General features: G+C 46.4%; 1 pseudogene across 1 annotated transcript; it reads left to right on the top strand.

The window, feature by feature from the left end:
• The first annotated feature begins 1,554 nt into the window (after positions 1–1,554).
• LOC110333279 lies at positions 1,555–2,860 on the top strand (annotated as a pseudogene). The gene has a single exon (XR_002381070.1). The product of XR_002381070.1 is annotated as an adenosylhomocysteinase pseudogene (transcript).
• The last annotated feature ends 2,454 nt before the right edge of the window (positions 2,861–5,314 follow it).

Raw genomic sequence — 5,314 nt, forward strand, 5'->3', positions numbered from 1 at the left:
CCACTTTGCTGACGTTGTTTATTAGCTGCAGGAGTTCTCTGGTAGAATTTTTGGGGTCACTTATGTATACTATAATATCGCCTGCAAATAGTGATACCTTTATTTCTTCTTTACCAATTTGTATCCTCTTGAACTCTTTTTGTTGTCTTATTGCTCTAGCTAACACTTCGAGTACTATATTGAATAGTTATGGGGAGAGTGGGCATCCTTGTCTTGTCCCCGATGTTAGTGGGATTGCTTCAAGCATGTCTCCATTTAATTTGATATTGACTGTTGGTTTGCAGGAAATTGCTTTTATTATGTTTAGGTATGGGCTTGAATTCCTGATCTCTTCAATATTTTTAACATGAAAAGGGTGTTGCATTTTGTCAAATGCTTTTTCTGCATCTAAGGAGATGATCATGTGATTTTTTTCTTTGTGTTTGTTTATATAGTGGATTACGTTAATGGATTTCCATATATTAAACCAACCTTGCATCCCTGGATGGAGTCTACTTGATTGTGGTGAATGATTGTTTTCCCACTTGTGAGGGAGAAGAAAGCAATCACAGGTAGGGATGGAGGGAGGGAATTGGGAGGGAAAGTGGAAGGGGGAGGTGGGGGAGGGGAATCTGATCTGGAATTGGGTGAGGAAAAAGGACTGAAGCCCTGAGGGCCTGCAGAAAGAATGGAAACAGGCAACCTCAGGAAATAGGAAGTTGGGGGCCCCTTCAAAATGAGCCAGAGACCTGGGAGGTAAGAGATTCCCAGAACTCACATGGAGGGACCTTTTATGAAATGCCCAACAGTAGAAAGAGAGAACTTATAGAGCCCACCTCCAGCAGGAAGATAGGACATCAAGTGAGGGATGGGGTTGACATCCCACAGTCACACCTCTGATCCATAATTGTTTTTGTCTGAAAGAATTACAGGGATGGAAATGAAGAGGAGTCTAAGGAAGGTCCAGTGACAGGCCCAAAGTGGGATCTAGCTCAAGGGGAGGTTCCAAGGCCTGACTCTATTACTGAGGTTATGGAACTCTCACAAAAATGGGATCTATCATGACTGCCCTCCGAAAGACCCAACAAGCAGCTGAGTCAGATGCAGATATTTGTACCCAACCAATGGACAGAAGCAGCTGGCACCTGTTGTTGAATTAGGAAAGACTGAAAGAATCTGAGGACAAGGGTGATCCTGTAGGCCAGCAGTATCAATTAATCTGGACCCCCAATATCTCTCAGACACTGGAGCATCAACCAGGCCGCATACACCAGCTGATATGAGGCCCCCAACACACATACAGTAGAGGACTTCCAGGTCTGTGTTCATTCAGAGATGATGCATGTAACCCTCAAGCGACTGGAGGCCCCAGGAAGTTTGCAGGTCAGGTGCAGTGGGGGACATCCACGTGGAAACAGGCTGGGATTGGGAGGAGGTGTGGGATGTGGAGCAGTCAGAGGGTGGATGGGGAGGGAAGGGGAATGGAATGAATTACCAATAAAATTAAATTTAAAAAAAAAAAACATAAAATACTGCCCTGCCCCGCTCCGCCCGGCCCCCTTCACTGAATTCATCACTCCTAGCGGAAGCGCCGCCAGCATGTCTGATAAACTGCCCTACAATGTCGTGGACATCGGACTGGCCGCCTGGGGACAGAAAGCCCTGGACATAGCTGAGAATGAGATGCCAGGACTAACGCACATGCGAGAGATGTACTCAGCCTCTAAGCCACTGAAGGGTGCTCGCATTGCCGGCTGCCTGCACATGACTGGAGACCGCTGTTCTCATTGAGACTCTCGTGGCCCTGGGTGCTGACGTGTGGTGGTCCAGCTGCAACATCTTCTCTACTCAGGACCATGCAGCGGCTGCCATTGCCAAGGCTGGCAATCCAGTGTTTGCCTGGAAGGGCGAGACAGACGAGGAGTACCTGTGGTGCATTGAGCAGACGTTGCACTTCAAGGATTGACCCCTCAACATGATTCTGGATGATGGTGGTGACCTTACTAACCTCATCCACACCAAATACCCACAGCTTCTGTCAGGCATCCAAGGTATCTCTGAGGAGACCACGACAGGGATCCACAACCTCTACAAGATGATGTCCAATGGGATACTGAAGGTGCCTGCCATCAATGTCAACGATTCTGTCACCAAGAGCAAGTTTGACAACCTCTATGGCTGCCGGGAGTCCCTCATAGATGGCATCAAACAGGTCATAGATGTGATGATTGCGGGCAAGGTGGCGGTGGTGGCAGGCTATGGTGATGTGGGCAAGGGCTGTGCCCAGGCCCTGAGGGGTTTCGGGGCCCAAGTCATCATCACCAAGATCGACCCCATCAATGCACTGCAAGCTGCTATGAAGGGATATGAGGTAACCACCATGGACAAAGCCTGTAAGGAGGGCAACATCTTTGTCACCACCACAGGCTGTGTGGATATCATCCTTGGCTGGCACTTTGAGCAGATGAAGGATGACGCCATTGTCTGTAACATTGGACACTTCGATGTGGAGATTGATGTGAAGTGGCTCAATGAGAATGCCGTGGAGAAGGTGAACATCAAGCCCCAGGTGGACCGCTACTGGCTAAAGAATGGGCTCCACATCATCTTGCTGGCTGAAGGCTGCCTGGTCAACCTGGATTGTGCCATGGGACACCCCAGCTTCATGATGAGCAACTACTTCATGAACCAGGTGATGGCACAGATTGAGCTGTGGACCCACCCAGATAAATACCCCGTAGGGGTTCACTTCCTCCCTAAGAAGCTGGATGAGGCAGTGGCTGAAGCCCACCTGGGCAAGCTAAATGTGAAGCTGACCAAGCTGACTGAGAAGCAGGCCCAGTACCTGGGCCCCTTCAAGCCTGATCACTATCGATACTGAGTGCTGGCACTGTCCTTCACCTTCCAGCTGCCATCCTTGTTCCGGGCCCTACCTCTTGTTCCCAAGAGCAAATGTCACCAACTTTGCAGTAGCCTGGACAGTGCTTCTCCCCCACACCCCTCCCCTTCCCCCCACTGGGGCTGGTCACTCTGTCTTTGACCTCTGCTGTATCCCTCATACTGTTCCAGGTGTGGCAGGGGACGGAGAGGTACCTGGGAGGCATCCACAGGGGACATGACCTCAGAAGTCTTGGAGGTCCTGAGGCTGGGGGTTGCTAGTGATGGTCACAAGCCCATGTACCTTATCATCCAGACCCTCGCTGGTTTCTCAGCCCAGGACCCGAGAAGGAGCTCTACCAAAGGGTAGGAACCTCTGGAGTTTGAAGATACCTGAAAGCTTGGCCTTTTTACTGTTGGGCTGTTTCTTAAACCTCATGATACTGAGTTGGTACTTTTTTTGGTCCCTATTTCACAAGGGTTAAGATAGATTAACCAAGAAAGGACAAGTGACAGAGACCGAAAGGAACTGGAAAAACAAATAGGAAAAGGCTTGTCACTTCTGTATAGTTGATGGTTCCTATCACAAGCCTGGGTCACAAACAGATTAATTTGTTTTATAATGTTTATACACTATTTAGAATGTTAACAAAGGAAGGTGGGTAAAATACAGTTTCTACCGGGTAAAGAATTTTGGCTCTATTAAAATTTAAGTGTGTGCCGAAGTGGATGCTCACAGCCAGCTATTGGATGGAATACAGGGTCCCAATGGAGGAGCTAGAGAAAGTACCCAAGGAACTGAAGGGGGCTGCAACCCTGTAGGTGGAACAACAATATGAACTTACCAGTACCCCCTGAGTTTGTGTCTCTAGCTGCATATGTAGCAGAAGATGGCCTAATCGGCCATCACTGGGAATAGAGGCCCCTTGATCTTGCAAACTTTATGTCCCAGCACAAGGGAAGGCCTGGGCCAAGTAGTGGGAGTGGGTGGGTAGGGGAGCAGGGGCAGGGAGGTATAGGGAACTTTCGGGATAGCATTTGAAATGTAAATAAAGAAAATAATAATAATAAAAAAAANTTCAAAAAAAAATTTAAGTGTGTGGCTGGCAAAAAAAGAAGAAGAAAAAAGAAAGAAAATACTAAGATGCTTCATAGTTCTATAGAAAGAATCTCAGGCTTTTCTGGAGTTTCACAGGTCATTTAGGCTGGGCATATTTCTCAGTGGTAGAGTGGCCTAATATATGTGAGGCCCTCAGTTCAGCCCCTCAGCATGGAAAAAAGAAATAGGTCATTTATTGACTTATCCTCCTACCTCTGAAAATATTCTAAACAGCCATGATTAGAGCTTTGTGATTGAAAAAACAACTTCTTAGGTCATAGCTAGTTGTCTTCCTTTAGACAATACAAAACACATAATCCTGTTTAGTGCAAATCCATTCACATAAATTCCAACATAAAGGGAAAGAAAAGTGACTTCAGGGTTTCCCTGGGAGCCAATGAGGTGGCAAAGCAGGTGGTAAGGAAGCTTTCAGTCCAGAGTAAAGGCCAGAGATTGATCTGTTCCACATGAGCATCTTAGCACACACACACACACACACACACACACACACACACACATGCACCCCCATACCCATACTCAGAAACACATACACCCTCATGCACATGCAGCCTCATGCACATTCACTCAGCCTCATGCATACACAATTGCTTATGCATGCACACACACAAACACACACACACATACGAACACACACACATGCACCCCCACACCCACACTCAGAAACACATACACCCTCATGCACATACAGCCTCATGCATACACGAATCCTCATGCATGCACACACACACACACACACACACACACACACATACACACACACAAACTCATACACATATACTAACAGCTGTAACAACGTTTAACTCATAAAAGAAAAGAAACAATCTTTTATCTTAAACATTTACAGTTAATCTTTTGAAACATCTTTCCGGTATTTGCCCTCCTTGAGCATTTTTTTGTGGTGCTTAGATTCCTCACAGGCATGCCTAACTAGGAAACCCCACTTTCTTTTGGTTTTGCAGCAGTCTTACACAGTTGAAATGAATTTTTGCTTTTAATTTTTCATGATTGATAAAACCTGGCATCATAAAATAGAAACTGTGCAGAAAATGCCAGCTTCTTCGGAATCAGCCTTGCATTGTGGGTAACAACTGCAGATGCAGAACCAGCTCTGTAAAGAACAAACCCCTGAAAAGGGAAAATCAGGGTATATCTGGTCTCAGGCTCACCCTTCTAGATGCCGTGGGACAGAAAACAGTTCAAGTGTTACAAGAACAAGAGGGATCTCTCTCAGCAGACTTTTTCCAAGTTGGTGTCAGTTTAGGCACACAATTTATTGAAGTCTAAATATGAGAAACATATGATTTATGCACATTTTCCAAGCTTGGTTTTTTTTTTTTT

The sequence above is a fragment of the Mus pahari genome, chromosome 15 (assembly GCF_900095145.1).
Source record: "Mus pahari chromosome 15, PAHARI_EIJ_v1.1, whole genome shotgun sequence".
Lineage (NCBI taxonomy): Eukaryota > Metazoa > Chordata > Mammalia > Rodentia > Muridae > Mus > Mus pahari.